The sequence below is a fragment of the Bubalus kerabau genome, chromosome 1, assembly GCF_029407905.1.
Source record: "Bubalus kerabau isolate K-KA32 ecotype Philippines breed swamp buffalo chromosome 1, PCC_UOA_SB_1v2, whole genome shotgun sequence".
NCBI classification, from domain to species: domain Eukaryota; kingdom Metazoa; phylum Chordata; class Mammalia; order Artiodactyla; family Bovidae; genus Bubalus; species Bubalus kerabau.
In genome coordinates, this window is record NC_073624.1 from 233,097,939 (window position 1) to 233,122,581 (window position 24,643).

General features: G+C 39.8%; 1 long non-coding RNA gene across 1 annotated transcript; it reads right to left on the reverse strand.

Moving 5' to 3' along the window:
* Nucleotides 1-15,072: 15,072 nt before the first annotated feature.
* Nucleotides 15,073-21,800, reverse strand: LOC129636179 (uncharacterized). Its single transcript, XR_008706722.1, has 2 exons — nucleotides 21,717-21,800; nucleotides 15,073-15,874 (listed from the first exon to the last, which is right to left on the reverse strand). It is a non-coding gene; the product is annotated as an uncharacterized LOC129636179 (long non-coding RNA).
* Between the last annotated feature and the right edge of the window lie 2,843 nt (nucleotides 21,801-24,643).

Sequence of the window (24,643 nt, forward strand, 5' to 3'; positions counted from 1 at the left end):
TTGTGTCCTCCTAGTTCATGTTATATTGGGGGGTAGGACCTCTTGGGAGTAATTCCAAATATGACTAGAGCCTTCATGAATTGTTCTCCTACAAATGGGAAAGGGCTCCCAGAGACCTCCCTTGCCTTTCTGCCACATGAGGACACAATAAAAAGACAACTATGATGGGGGTCATGAGAATTTCCAGTTTGTAGTCAAGTTGGACAGAAATTGTATGGTAACCTACTTGAGATTGGCATTTGAAGTGAGGGGCAGTCTCATGGGACTGAGTCCTTAGCTGGTTAGTGTCAGAATTGAATTGAATTGTAGGGCATGGATGGTGTCACAGAGAATTGCTTGGTATGAGAAAAAGACCCAGCCATCTGGTGTCAAAGTTTGAGTGTGGTAGTGAGAATACCGTAGAATAAGTTTTTGACATAACCACAATCCCATATTGTTTATCACCTATTCAATATTACTCTCCCATGCAGGACCCACATCCTTGTCAACAATTCATATGTATGAATAAAACTATTTACAATTAGTGTAGACATTCCAAAATTCCAGGAAGGGTATCAACTTAGTTTGAGACTAGAAACCTTTGGGTTCTACTACTAAAAATACAACAAACACAAAAACATACATATATCTAATTTTTTGAGTTAGAAAACAGACTTCTTAAAATGAATATAAATAATAAAACCAATGTTGCATTCAACTTATTGGGCTTTTTTTAAATTATCTTAACTAAATGAAATTAAAAGTATCATTGTTCTGAATTTGATCAAATTCACCTTATTCAACAGATTGTATTACATGTATCCAATTTACTTACTCTGTCACTTTAGGCATATTTTATCAACTGATTTGGAAATTTATCCTCTATGTTAATGAGTTAATTTCTGCATGTGTGGACATGCATTTATAAAGAATGAGAAAATGCAAAAAAATTAGAAAATGCTCATGATGTATAAAATATTAAGTGCAAATGAAAAACTGTTTTAAATGTTCAATCTCTTTTATTTCCATGTGAGAAATGTCCAATTTCTTTTATTCCAAATGAGAAAAGTTAAGGCAAGAAAAGTAAAGGCATTCTTGAACTTAATACTTACAAGCAATGTATCAAAAAGCAAAATTTATCTAACTCAAAGGATAGCAAATTTTGGCAAAGCTATGTAGAAGCAATTGCTCTGATTTTCTCACCTTCTCTGTACAAGTGTAAATGTTTGGCATGTTCTTCTTATTACGTTCTCCAACATTTTTGTCATCAAAGACTTAATATATTATTTCCCCACAGTCTCCAGCTCTTATTGTGACTATAATTTAACATATTTTGATATGGTTTTATATATGCATGTATGATTTAGTTTCAGTATACAACCTGAGAATAGATAGCTAGCATTTTTCCATCTCTTTTTTCTTTTAGTATTTTCCCTACTTTAATAGAAAATGTTCATTCTACAAACACAGGCTTACACAAGATTTAGCTACCTTTTTCTCTAACCAAAATCAAAGGTTTGCCTAATTAGCTTAAGAAATATTTATAAACACTGTTATATAAAAAGGTGTAAGAATGTGGCAAGCCTAGAGACATCCTTCAGAATGGTGCCTAGGATTAGGATTCATAAGTTTGTTAGTTTAGATATTAATGTGGAATATTGTGTCACTTTGCTCCAGTTAGAAGCTTCCACAATTTAAGTAAACTTGTCCACTTATATTTAACTTCTCATATGGCCAGGACTTGTCTGCCTACTTGCTTATATTTGTGGTAGATATTAGTTTGTGAATTACATTTTTATAGCATATAAATCGGTTGTAAACTCATGAAGGAATACATCTATAAATGTGCATCTACTTCTAAATCATGGAGGCTACCCATATTAACCAGAATCATCATATAATTACAAATGACCCATTAGATCAGGTCAGTTTGCAAGAGCAGAGGTCAGTTGGCAAGAACCTTCTTTGAAATACTTTGTTTTTTTGAACCGGGGTTATTCAAGCACCATCAGGATATTTTGGGGTCAGATACAAAATCAAATTGTTAAATAGGCCCTAATTCATTGTTTCCTCAAAAAGGTTTTAAAACAGAGGTGACTGTGGAGTGTCCATTGAAAATTATCTCCTATTGGTTTTATTCTCCATGTTATTTTTTTGGATCTGGATTCCATCAATACAGAGTAATAGCTCCAGGTTTTTATTAGAATATAGGCCTGAGGACTGTCATAATCACAATAAAGTAATAGCAACCATAGAACTAAAGTGATTACAGTGTTTATTCTAGAAAATGTTTAAAGTAACCTGCATATCAATAAACATATCATTTAAAACTAAAAATTATAGATATCTTCACCTTTGATTTGTAGAAATCACGTAGAAGGAAAAAAAAATAAAAAGGGAGAGTAAAGAAATTTTCCCTGTGAAATGCATTTCATATTTAGATTTATTTTAGTTTTGGAGGCATGCAACTAAATTATCTCTTCTGATGGCCAAAATAAACAAACAAGCACAAGTGAGAGCAGAGCTCCAGAACTACTGAATTAGGATTTCTAAGGATGAGACCCGGACATCCATATTTTTCAGAGTTCCACCGGTGGTTCTCAAAAAGCCAACCTGATACAACTTCATGAACCAGTTGCCCTTTGGAAATCACATAACAAAAGGAAAGTTTATTCTGTGATTCTGTGTCTCTATGACTCCTCCTTGTTAAAGGAGCCTTGGCAAGACCAACTGAAATTTCCATAGTGGAGAAGACAAGGCAAAAAGACAGGAAGGAAAATCAAATGATGGATCACAGAAAAGGATGGTTGGTATTTGGGGGATGGGGAGATGCTATAGGAATTCTAATGAAGGATTTCTGTATAATCCATGATAATTTCAAGGGCCACCAAACAGACACCCTTCTTGGAACTGAGAAATCAATCATAAGCTAACACCTTATCTTTGCCAACTCTCAGTTAAATCCCTGGCTAGAGTTTGTCTCGAGTAAAGGAATTCTAGTTATTCTTCTTAACTCTTGTTGGCAGATCACAAGACATTTACCATCTGCTCAGCTTTGCACTGGCAATAGATAAACATTGCCTATTTCCCCAAGGCAATGAGCTAAAAGAGGTAACACATCACAGTAGACTTGAAGGTGGGGCTCCAATATTCTGGTGGTGTGATTCCACTGAAAAGGGTTTCTGAAGCTAGAGAGGACTTGCTTAGCCAGCTGGGGTCAAAGACGTGCCTCCTAAGTACTCTACCAGTGCTTCTGGAGAACCATATCATGGTGAGAATTCAGCATTCTTACATATTTTTTCATCCTTTACACTTTCTTCAAGCTTTTGTACTTTAGGCCTAAGATTTACTGAGAGCAATTTACTAACTTTTTTGTCAACTCTTCTGTAGTCATTTTGCTGACAAAGGTCCGTAAAGTCAAAGCTATGGTTTTTCCAGTAGTCATGAATGGATGTGAGAGTTGGACCATAGAGAAGGCTGAGAGCTAAAGAATTGACGCTTTTGAATTCTGATGCTTCAGAAGACTCTTGAGAGTCCCTTGGACAGCAAGGAAATCAAACCAGTCAATCCCAAAGGAAATCAACCCTGACTATTCATTGGAAAGACTGATGCTGTAGCTCCAATACTTAGGCCACCTGGTGCAAAGAACTGACTCATTGGAAAAGACCCTGATGCTGGGAAAGAAGACTGAGGGCAGGAGGAGAAGGGGGCAACAGAGGATGAAATGGTTGGATGGCATAACTGACTCAATGGACATGAATCTGAGCAAATTCTGGGAGACAGTGAAGGACAGGGGAGCCTGGTATGCTTCAATCCATGGGGTTGCAAAGGGTTGGACATGACTGTGACTGAATGACAACAACTATAGTTGTGACTAAGTCCCAGGGTTCTCTGCTCTCGTGAAGCATACAGTCCAGCACGGAAAAAAGTGAATCGGTAACTGACAGTGTTATAAGTATTACAACAGGAATAATAACAGGTGCTTTGTAGGCCCATAGGAAGGACTGCTTTTTGGAACAGAGTCAGGTTATGTCAGGAAAGAATTTTTCAGATTTTTTTTTTTTCTTTTAAAGACCCAAAGGATGGGTGTGAGTTAGCTGGTACGAAGTAGGAACCTTGTCTGAAAAAAACCAAATATACCTAACAATGTCAATATGCCTGAAGCCCAGAATCAAAGATGGACAGGCAAGAGTTAAAGCTAAAAAGGGTACTTAGAATCTGGATAATAAATACTTCAGACTATGTTATGGAGCTGGCCTTTCCTCCCTATAGCAATAGGAAGACCCTGAAGGATCTTAAATCTGAGAATAATAAGATGAGGCCCATTATTTGGCCACACTTTGCCTTAATGCATTCATTTATTATTCATTCAACAAAGATTAGCAGTGCATCTTCTATGTGACAGCACAGCTATCAGCCAAGAGATTTAGTGAAAAACAAACATAAAAGGCCCATGTTCTCACCAAGCATGAAGAATAACACATGCACTCATGAGATAATTTCTTATCATTATACGTACTTTGAGGATAATAAAATGGAACAATGCAATGTAGACTGAGGCAGGGCATGTAGGGATGTTTTTCTCTTAGTGAAAAAAGAGATATTAGAGATAAGACAACTACATGAAAATCTGGATAAAGAATATTCCAGGCAAATGGAATAGCAAGGGCAAAAGCCATGAATTACACAAAGAACCTGGTGTGTTAAAGGAACAGAAGGAATATAGCAGTAGCTTCAAGGTAATGAAGAAAGGATAGGAATATGGGTTTGGACCGGAGACGTCATTCTCAGCAATGTCTCTTTTTAAGTGCTGATAATACAGAATTGAACACGTGTGTATGCTAAATTGCTTCAGTTGTGTCTGACTCTGCAACCCTACGGACTGTAGCTTGTCAGGCTTCCCTGTCCATTGGATTCTCCAGGCAAGAATACTGGAGTGGGTTGCCATTTCCTTCTCCAGGGGATCTTCCCAATGCAGGGATCAAACCTACATCTCTTATGCCTACTGCATTGGCAGATGGGTTCTTTACCACTAGTGCCACTGGGAAGCCATACTGAGCATAAGAGAGATTTTTCCTTCACATGCTCCTTCCTACTTTGCCCCCTTTAATAAGGATGCTAAACTTATGCTAACATAAAAAGTCCTGCTTTATTTCTTTGCTCATCCTTGAGGATCCTGACCCTTTCTGATATCCTCTAGGAACAGCATGACCAACTTATTTTATATTTCCTAGGACTTGCCCAGTATCAACACTGAAATTCTTACTTCCCAGAATGCCTCTCAGTCCCAGGCCAACAAGGACAGTTGGCCACCCTGTTGAGGAAAGCTACTCTGATCACCCCAAGGCTAGGATTCTATACATAATCCTATTGTCCACACCGACATTTCTCAAAAGATGGGTCTGAAGAGGCAGTCAGGAGTCAGATCACCAGGGCCTTGTGAGTCATGGCAACAATTCTGGACTTAATTCAAAGAATAGAAAGGTATGACCCTAAAGCATTAGCAATTTTATTTTACTTACCTACTTATATACATGACAAATCCCCCCAAAACATAGTATATACAAAACAAGAATCACTTAACTCAAAATGTTTATAAGTCAAGAATGGTTTGACCGGATAATTCTGGCTTGGGTATCTCATGGGCTACAGTCAGATGTCAGCCAAGACAGCAGTCATCTGAAGTCATCTGGGCTGGAGGATCTGCTTCCAAAGTGGCTGACTCACATGGCTGCCAGCTTGGTCCTGGCCATTTGGAAAACTTCAGTGCCTGTCTATGCGGGCCCCTCCACAAGGCTACTTGAATATCTTTTTACAATATGGCTGCTGGCTTCCTGCAGAGTGAGTGACTCAAGAGTTCAAAGTAGAAGCTCTGAATCTTGTAACCCTGGGTTCAGAAATCACATGCTGCCCCAGACTGTCCAAGGTATTCTTTAGATATCAGCCTTGATTTGGTGTGTAACAGGACTATTTAAGGGCACAAACCCCAGGAAGTGGCAATCATTGGGGACCATCTCGGAGGCTGGCTACCACAGATGTCCCTCCCAATTCCAGTTTACTAACTCACTAAAGAAAGTTGCTGGTCACAGAGGTAAACAGATGAGTCAGTTAGTATAGCTTTCCACAAGTTGACTTCTATGGATAGAACTACAATTTTAAGAGATATCTGCAAGTTACAAGCTATTAGTTAAATCTTTTCACAGGGACATGCGGGGATTGTGACAGCTCTTAAATTATTTTTTGTCTTTAAGAGTCACCAGAATTTGATGCATGGAATTAGCCTACTGTACAGGGCTAAGTCACTCACTCATCCTATTGATTCTAACTGCCCACAACTGTAGGGGGCAGAGCCAAGGAGGAGGGGTCATACTTACCAAGACTTGAGACTTTGATGTTTCTTAGCTCAGAACACCTGGTAGTGAACTCTGTATGTGCATCTCTTTACAAAAACTTGGAGATTTGGAACCAGAAGATGAATTACAGATCTGCCTCTACCTGAAATGACTCAAAGATAAGCCAGTCTGACTCCTTTGTAGACCCCATGGACTGTGACCTGGCAGGCTCCTCTGTTCATGGGATTTCCCAGATGAAAATACTGAAGTGGGTCACCATTTCTTTCTTCAGGATCGAACCTACGTCTCCTACATTGGCAGGTGGATTCTTTACCACTGAGCCACTATGGAAGCCCAAGAAAGACCTCATAGCATCTGAAAAGGACAAAGCCCATGAGGCAAAAGTGTTAGAAAACACAGGAAGACAGGATAGTTGCAGACAAATGAAGCAGGTGGTGTAAGAGTTCAGAGAGGCAGCGGGAGCCAGACCTGCTGGACCTGTAATACAGGTTAGGACACTGGATGTTTGCCAGTGTAATGGAAGACAGTGGAGAGTTCACGCATGGAGAAAAACACAGTATAACTTCTTTTAAAAGGATCACCCTGTCTGTTCTTGCTCTTCTATAGTCAGTCAGAGTTCTCTGTCTGAAATGCTATTGTAGGTATTCACATTCTCCTTCTCACTTTAACCAGATTTCAGAAGGAACTCTACTCAATATCCTGCAGTAATCTATATGAGAAAAGAATCTGAAAAAGAATGGAAATATAAATACAGATTTACATTCCACAGGTAATATATATATTACCTATATATCAGTTCAGTTCAGTTCAGTCACTCAGTCGTGTCCGACTCTGCAACCCCATGAATCGCAGCACACCAGGCCTCCCTGTCCATCACCAACTCCTGGAGTTCACTCAGACCCACGTCCATCGAGTCAGTGATACCATACAGCCATCTCATCCTCTGTCATCCCTTTCTCCTCCTGCCCCCAATCCCTCCCAGCATCAGAGTCTTTTCCAATGAGTCAACTCTTCACATGAGGTGGCCAAAGTATTGGAGTTTCAGCTTTAGCATCATTCCTTCCAAAGAAATCCCAAGGCTGATCTCTTTCAGAATGGACTGGTTGGATCTCCTTGCAGTCCAAGGGACTCTCAAGAGTCTTCTCCTACACCACACTTCAAAAGCATCAATTCTTCGGCGCTCAGCCTTCTTCACAGTCCAACTCTCACATCCATACATGACCACAGGAAAAACCATAGCCTTGACTAGACAGACCTTTGTTGGCAAAGTAATAGGTTTTATATATTTATATATAGCTAATTAATAATATTTTTTCCTACTGGTCCTAAATATGGCCTGAGAATGTCTTTCCACAAACCATATATAATATACATATGTATATATATATATTTAAATCACTATATAAATTTGAATTACTTTGCTAATATACCTAAAACTAACACAACATTGTAAATCAAAACTATAGTTTTTAATATAAAATAAAAATTAAATTAAAAATAATTAAGTTTTAAAAATTAAAAGATTATTCTGCATTGTTTTTATTAATAGAACATATTATCAGACATAACAATATCCATATATATTTTAAAAGTTATGATCTACTCCCCCTTCTCAAGAGCAGCAGCTCCTTATTTTAGGCATTACCATCATCCTAAGGCAGCCTAGAATAATTCCTCAATTATTACTTCTTGAATGAATGTATTTCAAATGACCACTGAGATTTTTTTATGTCCCCATTAAAGGTTCTCTCATTTCTTAAGCTCATTGGTCATAGATGACAAGTAGTCACATTAGATAAAAACTGATCAGCTGGCATGGATATCTGGAAAGCTTTGTGGAAAGAAATTTTCAGGCCATATTTGAGACCAGCAGGAAAGAGTGTCATGATTAATTAGCAATGTCTATCGTGTGTGGGGGAGGAGAGGTGACCTATCTGCTGTGACTCTTTCATCTTCACATAGGTATTCAGTTTAACCTTTTATATGATTCATCAGCCTTTGCTTTGATTTTGACCATGGGTGCCCAGGCTCCAGCTGTTGGGCAGCTTTTTAAAGTCAGGAATTATGTATCTGTGTTTTAGTTTCCCAAAACAGAAAAATGAAATCTTCAAATTGTAATATGAAAATGATAGGAGATAATACATTCTCTTCTCTGAGACAGCACCCAGGCCACAGCAAATGCTAAAAAATATTAGTTGCTTTTGTAAAATCATGGTGATGATGATGATGATGATGATGATAAGGAGGAGGAGAATGTTTTAACACCTAGAACTAAATACTAAGTCTTATACATAGTAGGTAACAAAAATAGCTATTAAATAAAAGCAGATAAATTTTGTTCCCAAGGCTAAAGCACTGAGTGAGTTGCTATGATATATAAGCATTTATTGTTTGTAATGACACACTTAAAAAACATGAGTCATCTTTCTCCTAGTTTAACAGGGTCTTGGCAAAAGATGGAGCAGCACTTTGAGAGATTTGTTGGAGGCCTAAGCTCATGTCTGAATATAGCCTTACCCCAGGTTAAGAAAATCCCTAACCAGGAAGGTGACATGTCACCTCCCAAGTCTGGGACAGATGCTTAATGGCAGGTGGAGGGGAAACATCCAGTACCTTAGCTTAGGTTCACACTGTTCTCCTCCTCACCATAAATTCAACAGAGCACCTTAGACAGTGGGAGCGGATCCAGTGACCTTCAGGGAAAAGCACCAAATGTCCATGCTGTCTCTCTGTCAGAAGCACCACAAGCATAAAAACACATTTGCCTTACCCCAGTAATGCACTGTAAAATCTCTCTACCTCTTTTTTACCAGCCGGGCCCCAGTTCGTTCCTGCTCTAAGTTAATTAAATGGGAAGCCTCGCTGCTTCTTGTAAGCCCTTGAGGTACCACCTGTAATAACTCTACTATTTAGAGATGTCAAGTCTTTGCATTTAGGGTATACAGAGTGCATTTGGTCCCCGAGGATGCAGAAAATAGTGTTTTAATAAAACTGCAAGCAACTCCACCTGGAGAAAGATCAAATCCCAGGCAGCACTAAAACACACAGGGAATTCCTTCAGTGCCAGTCAAGTCACATGCAAAATAATGATATTAATCTTCCATTCTAAGAATAATGCTAGGGTGTATGTACATCATAAAATGAAATGAGACATGGCCCCTCCTTCAGGGGCCACCATTAGGGTACACAAAATCTTATCCACCATTAGGGTACACAAAACGTATCTGGAAGCAAATGAGACAGCGGGTATTTTCAACCAAGAAAGAAACACCACAAATAATAAAAGAACATGGAATCTAGGATCCAGATGGAACGGCCTTTGAGTCTGGCTCAGCAGTATGACTTTGGGCAATACTTCCTCTACCTGTTTTTCAGTTTCCCCATCTGCTAACAGCAGGGTCTACTCCAGGTCAGTATCATAAGTACTTGGTAAGAAAAGACATGTAAAATGCTCTAGTGTCATGGCTGGCACACACAAGGCACTCAGCATGTCCATTCCCTCCGCCAATATTTAATGTGTGCATGGTGTAAGGAATTGTTAGATGCTGCGAACAAGATAGACACAGTTCCAGCTTTCATGCAGCTTATATTCTAGAAGGAGCAAATGAGTTGGAAGAAGATGCTAACACTCAATATCACGTAAGATCTTACTCTGTGCCAAGTACAACAATAAAGCAAGTAACCAGGTGCCCTCACTATTCTCCTATCAGTGAGATTTATGAAGAAAAGGAGAAGAGCTGCTCTATTAAGTATCTGATCTTGGGGAACAGTGGTATTTGGGACAGAGAGAACAGGAAGTTCTGGGGAAAGAAGGGTATCAGCTGGATGTTGAGACTGAGTGATACTTAGCATCAGTTCAGCCACTCAATCATGTCCGACTCTTTGCGACCCCATGGACTACAACATACCAGGCCTCCCTGTCCATCACCAACTGCCGGAGTTTACCCAAACTCATGTCCATTGAGTCAGTAACGCCATCCATCCATCTCATTGTCTGTCGTCCCCTTCTCCTCCTGCCTTCAATCTTTCCCAGCATCAGGGTCTTTTTCAATGAGTCAGTTCTTCGTATCAGGTGGCCAAAGTACTGGAGTTTCAGCTTCAACACCAGCCCTTCCAATGAACATTCAGGACTGATTTCCTTTAGGATGGACTGGTTGGATTTCCTTACAGTCCAAGGGACTCTCAAGAGTTTTCAGCACCACAGTTCAAAAGCATCAGTTCTTCACTACTCAGCTTTCTTTGTAGTCCAACTCTCACATCCATACATGACTATTGGAAAAACCATAGCTTTGACTAGATAGACCTTTGTTGGAAAAGTAATGCCTGTGCTTTTTAATAAACTGCAATGGTTGGTCATAACTTTTCTTCCAAGGAGCAAGCATCTTTTAATTTCATGGCTGCAATAACTATCTTCAGTGATTTTCACACAAGAGCAGATAATGTCAGAAGATAGAAACAAGTGTTGTATTTTAACACACATATGTGGAATCTAGAAAAATAGTACAGATGAACCTATTTGCAGGGCAGGAATAGAGATGCAGACATAGAGAACTGATTTGTGGATGTGGGGTGGGGGAGGGGACTAGGATGACTTGGGAGATTGGGACTGACATATACACACTACCACGTGTAAAACAGACGCTAGTGGGAACCGCTGTGTAGCACAGGGAGCTCAGCTTGGTGCTCTCTGATTACCTAGAGGGGGTGGGATGGGGGTGGGAGGGAGGTCCAAGAGGGTGGAGATATATGTTATACATATAGCTGATTCACTTGGTTGTACAGCAGAAACTAACACGACATGGTACAGCAACTATATCCCAGCTAAAAAACTGTAATGAACACACACACACTCACCCTAGCACTGGACACTCACACAACACTTTAAACAAGGCATCAAAGGAACCTAAATTCATTTCCATTTGTGTGTGTATGACTGTTTTTACTCAATAATGATAGAGCTGAATGAATGATTTAGACGGAGACTCATCATCTAGCCCACAACACCCAAAATATTTACCATCTGCCCCTTTACAGAAGAAGCTTCCCAAGTCCTTAGTGATTTAGCGAATACAAAGCACATTTAAATAAATAATACTGTTGGGCCCTCAAGCACATTTGTGGAGGTGGGTACTACTGGAAAGCCTATGAGTAGCACAGAAGTCCAGTGTCAACCACCTCGGTCTTTTTCCAAAACTTAGAGTGTAGCTAAAGGCATGTGCTTGGCACCCCTTCCATCCTGCTTGAATGAATGAATGAATGAATTGTATGTCTCAGAGGGGTTTTCACATAATATACCTAAGAAGGTCTTCTTCACTTTATAGACAAGGGAATGAAAAACTTTAAATAGATTAAATCTGACAACCATGTGTCTCATAATTCCAAGTTCCATTCTCTTTCTTTTACCAAGATGCCACGGGTGAGTTCAAATCTGGAGTACCCCACTTTCCGACAGCCCACACCAAACCTAATGTATGAAGTGTGACTTCTTTCCTAACCTTTAGCAGAGCTTCAGCCAAACCTCAGGTCTCTGCTGACTCTGACACATGGTCCTAATTAATCACCATATGGCACTACTTTTGCTGGACCACCTGCTCTTGCACATCCGCAGGTCTGTTCAGTTCTGGGAAGATACAGGGGAAGCTTGTTTGTTAATGGTCATTCCCAGCCAGCAATCACTGGAAGTCCCATAGACGCAACATTATGACCTCTGGAAATTTACTAAATGTAAGTCTTCCACCTACTCCATCACATGGACTCCTACATGCATATTGGGAAACTTTAGCAAGGAGAAAAGATTCTCAGATCCTGCATATATTAAAGACAAAACGATGCATCACCAGGGACAGTAGACTAAGGATCAGAAGTCTGAGTTAGTCCAGGACTGCAGAAATAAAAACACTGCTTGCTGAGTTCAAGTCCTGCTCTGCCACTCACCAGCTTTACGGCCATGGACAAGTTATAAGATCCTTTTTAGTTACAATTATTTCACTTAGTGAAATAGGAATGATGCTATTACACATTTCATAGGATTACATGGTCCACAGGGACAGAACTATTTGTGCCAAGCATTCACAAGAGTCCTTGGTAACAGAAAGCACTTGTTGATAAAAGAAGAAAATGATGCTAATACAAGTGATGTGGCAATGAGTCTGCTCTAACCACAATCAGCCAGATGACTCTGTGCAAGACACTGAATCCTCGAAACCTCAGCTCATTCAGCTGTAAACAAGAATAATAATATTCCCTAGCTTTCAGAGCTTCTGTGAGGACTAAATGACCTAAGAGAAGATAAAGTACTTAGCAAAGATTCTGGGCATTTATTAATGGGTCATTAAATATCACCTGATGAAAACAAATCCAGCAAAGATGCTAATACCTGCCTGGCCAAGCTCACACAGCTCTTTGAAAATTAAAAAAAATTTTTTTTTTTATTAAAATGACTCTGATGCACTAGACTTCACTGTATATACTGCAGGTTGTCAGGATGACTACCCAGTGGAAGAAGCCAGTTAATGTCTGTTTATTTGGCCTGTGATTTTCAGGTCATTCATGGTGTTGGATATTTTGGTGGCCAGGTGCTAAGTGAAGCTGGGGATTAATTAACCTGTGATCTATGACTTTTAATTATTGTTCTCAAGCCTCACCTTATATTTGCAAGTGACTTTTAAAAAGCCATATGGCTGAGCAATAGCATTTGGGACAGAAACATATTGGCAGAGAGACTCTTCTGTGTGATTTCACTCCCCTGATTAGGTTTATGGAGAGAGAAGACACTTGCTGCTGAGCTGTAGGCTGGCCAGTTTATAGATTGGAAATTTAGCCTTTGGAGTTTACATCCAACACACGTGTTGTACTACGTATATATGTGTGTGCATAAGCTCACACAGGGCAACATGCTAGGCAGCAAGGCATAGTAGAGAGAATATGGGCTCTGATGTCAAACTCAACTCCAGATTCCAATACACAACAGCTTTAGGAATTTAGATAAGTCACTGGGCCCTCATGTGCCTCAAATGTTTCACTTAAGTAAGAATAATTGAATCTACCTAGGAGGATGGTGGCATGACTGAAAGATGGAATATTTAGACACCTAGCCAGAATTGACAATCAACATATGGTTATAGCTAGTTGAATACTATAAATATTTAAATGAGTCCTGTAATTTTTTATGTGACTTTAAGTCATTTAGTTGGGGCTTCCCTGGTGGCTCAGATGGTAAAGAATCTGTCTGCAATGCAGGAGACTGGGTTCAATCCCAGGGTTGGGAAGATCCCCTGGAGGAGGGCATGGCAACCCACTCCAGTATTCTTGCCTGGAGAATCTCCATGGACAGAGGAGCCTGGCGGGCTACAGTCCATGGGGTCTCAAAGAGTTGAACACTACTGAGCAAATAAGCACACACAAGCACAATTTCACCCTTAAGACCATAGGGTTAATATAATCTATCCTGTGGGTTTTTTTTTCACCAATTTTAGCCAATATTTATGGAGCATCTTCTCTGTAGCAGGTACAGTGATAATTAAAAGGAACACAATGATAAACAGTAAAAGCACTGCCCTTTCCCTAATGGAATTAAAGTACAAGGAAAGAGAAGCTTTTGATAAGAGTAAATATAGGATAACTAGTTAGGTGTGACACAGTAAGAGATGGTCTAGAGACTATAAAGGGAGAATTTATATTTAACTTTTTATTTTATATCACAGTATAGTTGATTAACATGTTATGTTAGTTTCAGGAGCACAACAAAGTGATTCAGTTATACATATACATGCATCTATTCTTTTTCAATTTTTTTTTCCATTTAGATTGTTACTTAATATTGAGCAGGACTCCCTGTTCTATACAGTAGGTCCTTGTTGATTATCTATTTTAAGTACAGTAGTATATACACATCAATCCCAAACTCCCTAACTACTCCTTCCCCCTAGGTAGCTATAAATTCATTCTCGAAGTCTGTTAAGTAAGAGTTTAATGTGGATTAGGAAGTCAGGGAACAACTTTCAAAATGAATGACATTTAAGCTTAGATCTTAACAATGAACAGACGTAGCAAAGAATAGAATGGAGAATGTCAGAAAGACAGGGCAACATGTACCACCACCCTGCTGAACAAGTAAGAGGACAGCCTGTCCTCCAGGCCCTGACAATGTAGACGTGACAAGACAGATCATTTCAGATTGTGTGTTGCTCATATTAGGCAAAGAATAAGGAAGAAAAAACATTTAAACCATTGAGCACAACACACGGCACAAATGCAACTTTCCATCTATGGAAAACAGTCATTAAGATCCATGCAGCAATGACAATAACTAGAAGAGAAGCAATACATGTCCCCAGGGAAAAATAAACTCTGCTTATTCAAGGCAATTCTCTGTAACCATTCTTGTGGCTTACTTGGAAGAAAAAAACAGCCCCCTCCTCACTTAAAAAAAACGTTTTTCTAAAAATGTCTGTTTTCGCAAAAGAACATGTTTGGGATTCATATTAGAATTTGAAGCACCTGTTTATGGTTCAGTCTTCCCTTAGAATCGACCACCTAGTAAAGGAGGGATTTGGCACCAGGTCTGTGAAGTGGTGAACTTGGTCTCTCATCTCTTCTTCAAGTGAACAATGACAGAGGGGCTTACCTCCAGAAGTTTCTGCAGGTGTGCACACTCAGGTGCTTCAGTCACGTCCAACTCTTTGCGACCCTATAAACCATAGCCCACCAGGCTCCCCTGTCCTTGGGTTTCTCCAGGCAACAATACTGGAGTGGGTTGCCATGCCCTCCTCCAGGGGATCTTCCCCAGCTAGGGATTAAATTTATGTTTCCTGTGTCTCCTGCATTGTAGGTGGATTCCTTACCCACTGAGCCACCTGGAAGTGATGTTGCTCAGTTGCGTCTGACTCTTTGCCACCCCATGGACTGTAGCCTACTAGGCTCCTCCGTCCACGGGATTTTCCAGGCAAAAGTACTGGAGTGGGCTGCATTTCCTTCTCCAGAGGATCTTCCCAACCCAGAGATCGAACCCAGGTCTCCTGCATTGCAGACAGATGCTTTACCATCTGAGCCACCAGGGAAGCCCCTTAAAAGGTCCTGGGTGTTCCATGAATGGAAGGGCTCAAGGACCACCAGCAGGGCTACATCTAAGATGTTCATCCTCCACTTGGCAACAGTTAACACGGTCTCTGAGGTTCCCAGAAAGTCAGTGATTTTGAGTGCTGGGGCCAGTGGTAGGGAAGACATACACAAAATCCAGAAACAAGCAAAAGATTGTCCTTTCTAAAGGATGAGAGTGATGTGTAGAAAAGTCTTCTCTGGCCAGGCTGTTCACCCCTATTGATGCCCCAAATGGCACCATGGATAACTGGTTCTTTGGTTCAAGGAGAGCTGTCTCATAAATACCTGGCAACTGACATGAAGCACTCCACAATCATATACACAGAGGTATTGTTCTTTATTTAAAATGAATCAGACATTTGTTTGACCTATTCTGAACTCCTCCTCTCTTTGAGACCATTCAGATCCAAAGACATGGAGTGAAATCTTCAAGGTCACACAACCTGGAAGGGACAGATGCAAGACCAGAACTCAGATTTCTTAAGTGTAATTTCCTCTCCTGGACTTTCCATCTGTGAATCCACATTCAAAAAATCTTTGTATTTCCCCATGTTATTTTTCCACGATTGGACAATAGGGAAATTACACAGTTTAGGAGTTGGTGGTTTATGGAATAAGAAGAACAAAGCACTCAGAAGAATTAGAAACTTTCCCTGGAATTGGTCACTTCCCAGGAGGTTTATCCATGCCTCTCGAAATCTCTGACATGAAGAACCCACTGATAACAAGCAGAGAGAGCAGTTCCATCTCTCAGACAGTGTCTGGGACTCAGGATAATCAAGGCTTTAAGTGTTTCTTGCTGACTGCTGCTTTATTCCACTAAGATGCCTTTCAGAACTCAGTCAGTGCCTCAGAGGATCATTCTCCCCCATCCCTTTTAGGAGAGTTCTCAAATGTTTTCCCCTGAACCTCTCTGTGCCCTTTTACAGTACAGAAAATGAGCCTCTTTGCCTTGACAAGCAACCTCTGAGACATTCTGATTCTTGAAAAGTTCAGGCAACAAGAGTGGCACCCCTTCTTTAAAAACATTTTAAGAGGAGACTGAGTCAACTTTTCCTTGGGCTGAAAGTTGTGTGTATATAATGCTAGCTACCAGCTTACTATAGTCCATGGGATCGCCAAGAGTCAGAAACAACTAAAAGACTAATATTTTCACTACTACCAGTTTGCTATCAACTACTCTTGAACCTGTAGGCTTTTAAATGGCCCAATCTGGTACCTAAACATCTCTCCTCTTTTTTGATGGGAAAGTGCAAAGACCTGAACACAGATTCTGTCATAAGAGGCAACTTAGAGCTTAAGGATGCCACATTCTAAGCCTGGCTCTGCCAACCCTAGTTGACCAGGTCATTTTGAGTGAACCCCTTCTTTCTGAACCTCAGTTTTATTGTCTAGAGAGAGTATTTTCTTACTACACAATGTTGGTTTTTGCTTTTATTTCATGCTAAAATTTTTAAATGATAATTTTCATGTAAATATCCTGACTCCCCTAAAAATGAGAAGACCTAACCAACTGGATTAGTGACACTATATGAAACCTGTGGGAGCTCTCCAGTGGCTTCCCAGTGTTACGAGTTGTGTGCACTGTGGTTCACTCCAGTCCACAAATGTCTATAGGCATCAACCTAGTTAACTGTCTGAACCTAGAAGTTTTGGAGTTTGTGATCCTGGAAGAGCAGTAAGTAGGTACACCAGGCAAAACATCCCCTATTCAGGCAGAGTTTATGCATTCATAAAACACTGCTATGTATTGGGTGTGTGAATTTTTCCCTAACATCTCCAGTGACATTAATAACACTCTCATGATAACTCATGATTTTCTATACTAGGCTTTTATGTTTTGATTAAGGCTGCTAGACTATTTGCACCTAGGATTTTTATTCAATTAGTCCTGAGATGTTTTAAATGCCTCTCACCCATCAAAACCCTTTGTCTATAATAATCATGACCCTCTATTTTGATCTCTTATCTATGTGATTCATACTGGACATTTCTTTAGCATCTTTTCCAGGTTTCTCAGGGGTTCTTACAAATGTTCACTTAAATCTGCATTCTTTGAAACTTCTCAGTTGAGTTTAGTTGCTCAGTCATGTCTGACTCTTTGCGACCTCATGGACTGCAACACACCAGGCTTCCCTGTCCATCACCAACTTCCAGAGCCTACTCAAACTCATGTCAATCCCATCAGTGATGCCATCCAACCATTTCATCTTCTGTTGTCCCCTTCTCCTCCCGCCTTTAATTTTTCCAGCATCAAGGTCTTTTCCAATGTGTTGGTTCATCACATCAGGTAGCCAAAGTATTGGGGCTTCAGCTTCAGCATCAGTCCTTCCAATGAATATTCAGGACTGATTTCCTTTAGGATTGACTGCCTTGATCTCTTTGCTGTCCAAGGGACTCTCAAGAGTCTTCGCCAACACCATAGTTCAAAAGCATCAATTCTGCAGTGCTCAGCTTTCATTATAGTCCAACTCTCACATCCATACTTGACTACTGGAAAAAACATAGGTTCGACTATATGGACCTTTGTTGGCAAAGTAATGTCTCTGCTTTTTAATATGCTGTCTAGGTTGGTCATAGTTTTTCTTCCAAGGAGCAAGCATCTTTTGATTGCATGGATACATTTACCATCTTCAGTGATTTTGGAGCCCAAGAAAAAATCTGTCACTGTTTCCAATGTTTCCCCATCTATATGACATGAAGTGATGGGACCAGAGGCCAGGATTTTAGTTTCCTGAATGTTTGGTTTTAAGCCAACTTTTTCACTCTCCTCTTTCATTTTCATCAAGAGGCTCTTTAGTTCTTCTTTGTTTTCTGCCATTAGGGTGGCATCATTTGTGTATCTGAGGTTATTGATATTTCTCCCGGCAATCTTGATTCCAGCTTGTGCTTCATCCAGCCCAGCAATTCACATGATGTACTCTATATATAAGTTAAATAAGCAGGGTGACAATATACAGCCTTGACATACTCCTTTCCTTATTTGGTACCAGTCTGTTGTTCCGTGTCCAGTTCTAACTGTTGCTTCTTGACCTGCATACAGATTTCTCAAGAGGCAGGTAAGGTGGTCTGGTATTCCCATCTCTTTCAGAATTTTTCACAGTTTATCATGCTCCACACAGTCAAAGGCTTTGGTGTAGGCAATAAAGCAGAAGTAGATTTTTTCTGGAACTCTCTTGCTTTTTCAATGATCCAGTTGATGTTGGCAATTTGATCTCTGGTTCCTCTGCCTTTTCTAAAACCAGCTTGAACATCTGGAAGTTCATGGTTCACATACTGTTGAAGCCTGGCTTGGAGAATTTTGAGCATTATTTTGCTAGCATGTGAGATGAGTGGAACTGTGTGGTAGTTTGAATATTCTTTGTTGGGATTAGAATGAAAACTGACCTTTTCCAGTCCTGTGGCCACTGCTGAGTTTTCCAAATTTTCTGGCATATTGAGTGCAGCACTTTCACAGCATCATCTTTTAGGATTTGAAAGAGCTCAACTGGAATTCTATCAGCTCCACTAGCTTTGTTTGTAGTGATGCTTCCTAAGGCCCACTTGACTTCTCATTCCAGGATGTTTGGCTCTAGGTGAGTGATCACACCATCATGGTTATTGAGTCATGAAGTTTTTTGTTTGTTTTTTTTTTGTATAGTTCTTCTGTGTACTCTTACCACCCCATCCTCTGCTTCTGTTAGGTCCATACCATTTCTGTCCTTTATTGTGCTCATCTTTGCATGAAATGTTCCCTTGGTATCTCTAATTTCCTTGAAGAGATCTCTAGTCTTTCCCATTCTATTGTTTTCCTCTATTTCTTTGCATTGATCACTGAGGAAGGCTTTCTTATCTCTCCTTGCTATTCTTTGGAACTCTGCATTCAAATGGGTATATTTTTCCTTTTCTTCTTTGCCTTTAGCTTGCTCTTCTTTTCACAGCTATTTGTCAGGCTTCCTCAGAAAACCATTTTGCCTTTTTGCATTTCTTTTTCTTGGGGATGGTCTTGATTAATGTCTCCTGTACAATGTCATGTACCTCCATCCATAATTCTTCAGGCACTGTGTCTATCAGATCTAATTACTTGAATCTATTTGTCACTTCCACTGTATAATTGTAAGGGATTTGATTTGGTCATACCTGAATGGTCTAGTGGTTTTCCCTATTTTCTTTAAGTCTGAATTTGGCAATAAGGAGTTCAGAATCTGAACCACAGTCAGCTTCTGGTCTTGTTTTTGCTGACTGTATAGAATTTGCAGATCTTAAATAAGTACTCCAAATATATGCAAGCACTTGTTTAGGTTTCTAAAATGCATTCAAGTCTAAGAATAGTCCTTTTTTCACATCACCTGTCATGCCAACAGATAAAGTAAGAAATAAGATTCTGTCTAATTGGTGGAAGCTTACCCATCGTTCACCATGAAAACTGCCAAGCCAAGCTTTGGGGATATTAATAGAAGCATTAGCAGAGTCAGGGTAGGTAGTCCCAATCCTGCCTCCATGGCAGAAGAAGTAACATGTGGCCTTCCTCCCAGAGAGCCTCAGTTAAAGAGTCACTTTGCCACCAAGACAAGTGCCACCAAGTCACCTTGTCACCTGATTGACTGTAAGCAAGGTAATAGCAAAGGGTACCAAGGGTGTTTCTGAGGAAGATCCAAAGGGTCTCTTTGCTCAACTTTCTGATCAGATCATAAAGGTGCTGATTGAGCCATCTGATTGTGACCAAGTCATGGACATTCACATAGCTAAGAACAATGAGTTTTGACTGAGTCACCTCCTTGTCTCATGGACTGGACAATTCAGTCACTTGGCTATCCTTTGGCAGTCCAACATTTGAGGAAACATAGTCACTTAATTCAATTTGCTACAGATGAAAACTTTTCAGTTGTCTGAAATGCATTCACACTAAAACCAGTGATGTTGCCACTGCATCAAAATTTTGTGGCGGGATACTTTCCAAGGTCAAATTCCTTATGAAGCATCCATGCTATGTTTTACCTCCTTCTCTTGAAACTTATTCATTAAGGACTAGTTAACTTTCTACTGACATATTTTTCCTTGACTACCTAACTTGATTTGATTTCTCTCATTCTTTTATATTCTTTTAAGACTTATCCATCATTCATTCATTGACTAACTTAGCTATCTGTAAAAAAAAAAAAAAAGTCTACTCTCAGAGTAAAGGATACTTATAAGTGGCTCCATTAAAGTGGAAACTAAAGTTTCATAGCAAATTACAAACAACAATACATTTGAGACTTTTCTTGAGAATTACCATTGTATATATTTAACAGGATTTAGGTTTTTATTGCCAAGCACTGATGTTTAGAATAACAAAGGCATGAATCAAAGATTTGGGGATGAGAATAGTGGTTTTTTGTTGTTGCTTTTTACAGCAAAAGCATATGGCCGCACAAGAACAACATCTTTTATTTTATGCTTGCAACATTATAGTTAAGCAGGTTGTTTTTGGCCATCATATTTGTGAGCCTTATTGGTTTATTTGAGGACTTTGCTTTACCTTCAATAATCATCATTTATGTCCTTCTTGTTTTATCATCCTAGATGATTTGATCTTCCTCAATTGATTCACTGTTAGCACCTTATTCGCCAATGAATTTGCATCACATTCCACTGTCACATCCCTCAACTTTACAAAATCCTGCATCTTTTGTAAGACTTGAAAATTTGCTTTGCAATTAATTGTTAAAGTATTCTCATATGGTATCTGACATTTCAAAAATGCAACAATCCACAAGAAGCTGATGATACAAATTCAAAGACATTAGCTACTCTTTTTTATTTTATTTTATTTTTAAACTTTACATAATTGTATTAGTTTTGCCAAATATCAAAATGAATCCGCCACAGGTATACATGTGTTCCCCATCCTGAACCCTCCTCCCTCCTCCCTCCCCATTCCATCCCTCTGGGTCGTCCCAGTGCTAACAAGCATGTGGACTGGGCTGAAATTAATAAAAACTCATTCAGTTCAGTGTGGTTCCTTTTTTTTTCTTTTTTTTTTTTTTTTGGTTATTGTAGAGTTATTCAATCAAAGGACACTAAGTACAGTCATTTTGACAACAGAGACAGGATTAAGATCTTGGATTTCTTGACATGAAAAAAGTCTCTTCTTACCAGAAAAAGGAACAAATAATGCAGTCCAGTGATTATCAGAGAAAAGTCCCCAGACCAACAGCAACAGCATACTCTGGGAACTTATTAAAACTTATTAGAAATGGAAATTCATGGGTTACTGATTCAGAAACTCTATAGTAGAGCCCAGAGATCCATGTTTTAACTAACCTGCTAGGAGATTCTGACACGTGCTAAAGTGTAATAGCCATTGATTCAATCCAATCTTGTATTATTGAAGCAACAAGGGCCCAGAAAACAAAATGTGATGGAATTATTGACTTGCAAGAACAGGCAACGTGTGTTCTAATTTCATGGAGCATTCCTTCCACCCTGTATATAGCACTCTAAAATACTCTATTTATACGGGGCACACAAAGTCTGCTGTGCATTTAGAAAGGCAATGACAAAGAATGCTCAAATACCTCACAATTGCACTCATCTCACACGCTAGTAAAGTAATGCTCAAAATTCTCCAAGCCAGGCTTCAGCAATATGTGAACCATGAACTTCCCGATGTCCAAGCTGGTTTTAGAAAAGGCAGAAGAACCAGAGATCAAATTGCCAACATCCGCTGGATCATGGAAAAAGCAAGAGAGTTCCAGAAAAACATCTATTTATGCTTTATTGACTGCCAAAGCCTTTGACTGTGTGGATCACAATAAACTGTGGAAAATTCTGAAAGAGATGGGAATACCAGACCACCTGACCTGCCTCTTGAGAAATCTGTATGCAGGTCAGGAAGCAACAGTTAGAACTGGACATGGAACAACAGACTGGTTCCAAATAGGAAAAGGAGTTCATCAAGGCTGTATATTGTCACCCTGCTTATTTAACTTATATGCAGAATACATCATGAGAAACGCTGGGCTGAAAGAAACACAAGCTGGAATCAAGATTGCCGGGAGAAATATCAATAATCTCAGATACGCAGATGACACCACCCTTATGGCAGAAAGTGAAGAGGAACTAAAAAGCCTCTTGATAAAAGTGAAAGTGGAGAGTGAAAAAGTTGGCTTAAAGCTCAACATTCAGAAAATGAAGATCATGGCATCCAGTCCCATCACTTCATGGGAAATACATGGGGAAACAGTGTCAGACTTTATTTTTCTGGACTCCAAAATCACTGCAGATGGTAACTGCAGCCATGACATTAAAAGACGCTTACTCCTTGGTAGGAAACTTATGACCAACCTAGATAGCATATTGAAAAGCAGAGACATTGCTTTGCCAACAAAGGTCCGTCTAGTCAGGCTATGGTTTTTCCTGTGGTCATGTATGGATGTGAGAGTTGGGCTGTGAAGAAAGCTGAGTGCCGAAGAATTGATGCTATTGAAGTGTGGTGTTGGAGAAGACTCTTGAGAGTCCCTTGGACTGCAAGGAGATCCAACCAGTCCATTCTTTTTTTTTTTTTTTTTTAATTTTACAATATTGTTTTGGTTTTGCCATATATCAAAATGAATCTGCCACAGGTATACATGCGTTCCCCATCCTGAACCCTCCTCCCTCCTCCCTCCCCACACCATCCCTCTGGGTCGTCCCCATGCACCAGCCCCAAGCATCCAGTATCGTGTAGCGAACCTGGACTGGCGACTCGTTTCATATATGATATTATACAAGTTTCAATGCCATTCTCCCAAATCATTCCACCCTCGCCCTCTCCCACAGAGTCCAAAAGACTGTTCTATACATCAGTGTCTCTTTTGCTGTCTCGTACACAGGGTTATTGTTACCATCTTTCTAAATTCTATATACATGCGTTAGTATACTGTATTGGTGTTTTTCTTTCTAGCTTACTTCACTCTGTATAATAGAGTCCAGTTTCATCCACTTCATTAGAACTGATTCAAATGTATTCTTTTTAATGGCCGAGTAATACTCCATTGCATATATGTACTACAGCTTTCTTATCCATTCATCTCCTGATGGACATCTACGTTGCTTCCATGTCCTGGCTATTATAAACAGTGCTGCGATGAACATTGGGGTACACGTGTCTCTGTCCCTTCTGGTTTCCTCAGTGTGTATGGCAAGCAGTGGGATTGCTGGATCATAAGGCAGTTCTATTTCCAGTTTTTTAAGGAATCTCCACACTGTTCTTCATAGTGGCTGTACTAGTTTGCATTCCCACCAACAGTGTAAGAGGGTTCCCTTTTCTCCACACCCTCTCCAGCATTTATTGCTTGTATACTTTTGGATTGCAGCCATTCTGACTGGTGTGAAATGGTACCTCATAGTGGTTTTGATTTGCATTTCTCTGATAATGAGTGATGTTGAGCATCTTTTCATGTGTTTGTTAGCCATCTGTATGTCTTCTTTGGAGAAATGTCTATTTAGTTCTTTGGCCCATTTTTTGATTGGGTCATTTATTTTTCTGGAGTTGAGCTGTAGGAGTTGCTTGTATATTTTCTGAAGGAGATCAGCCCTGGGATTTCTTTGGAAGGAATGATGCTAAAGCTGAAACTCCAGTACTTTGGCCACCTCATGCGAAGAGTTGACTCCTTGGAAAAGACTCTGATGCTGGGAGGGATTGGGGGCAGGAGGAGAAGGGGACGACAGAGGATGAGATGGCTGGATGGCATCACTGACTCGATGGACATGAGTCTGAGTGAACTCCTGGAGTTGGTGATGGACAGGATGGCCTGGCGTGCTATGATTCATGGGGTCGCAAAGAGTCGGACACAACTGAGCAACTAAACTGAACTGTTCTATGAATAGTTTTATCATCTCTATTTTATAAATGAGAAAATGCTCAGAGGGAGTAGGGTGTACAAGGTGTCATTTAATAAGGGATGGATCCTGGATTCAATTTCATTTTTTTGAAACTTCAAATTTTGTGTATTTAACCTAACTACAGTGTCTCTTGTACCTAACTGCACTATAAATTCATAAAGGCAGAGATTTACCTTATTCGTATTTTTTTTTTTTTTTTTGGTCACAATATTTGAGTCATATTTACAGGGGCTGGCTCTCCCCTTGGTGAAGGAAGTAGAAGAGCATTTTGGAGAAAGGCTATTTCCTGTCTATACTGATGTAGCCACAGTTGATTGTATTCACTCCTTTTCTGGGCTTCTCGGGTGGAGCTAGTGGTAAAGAAT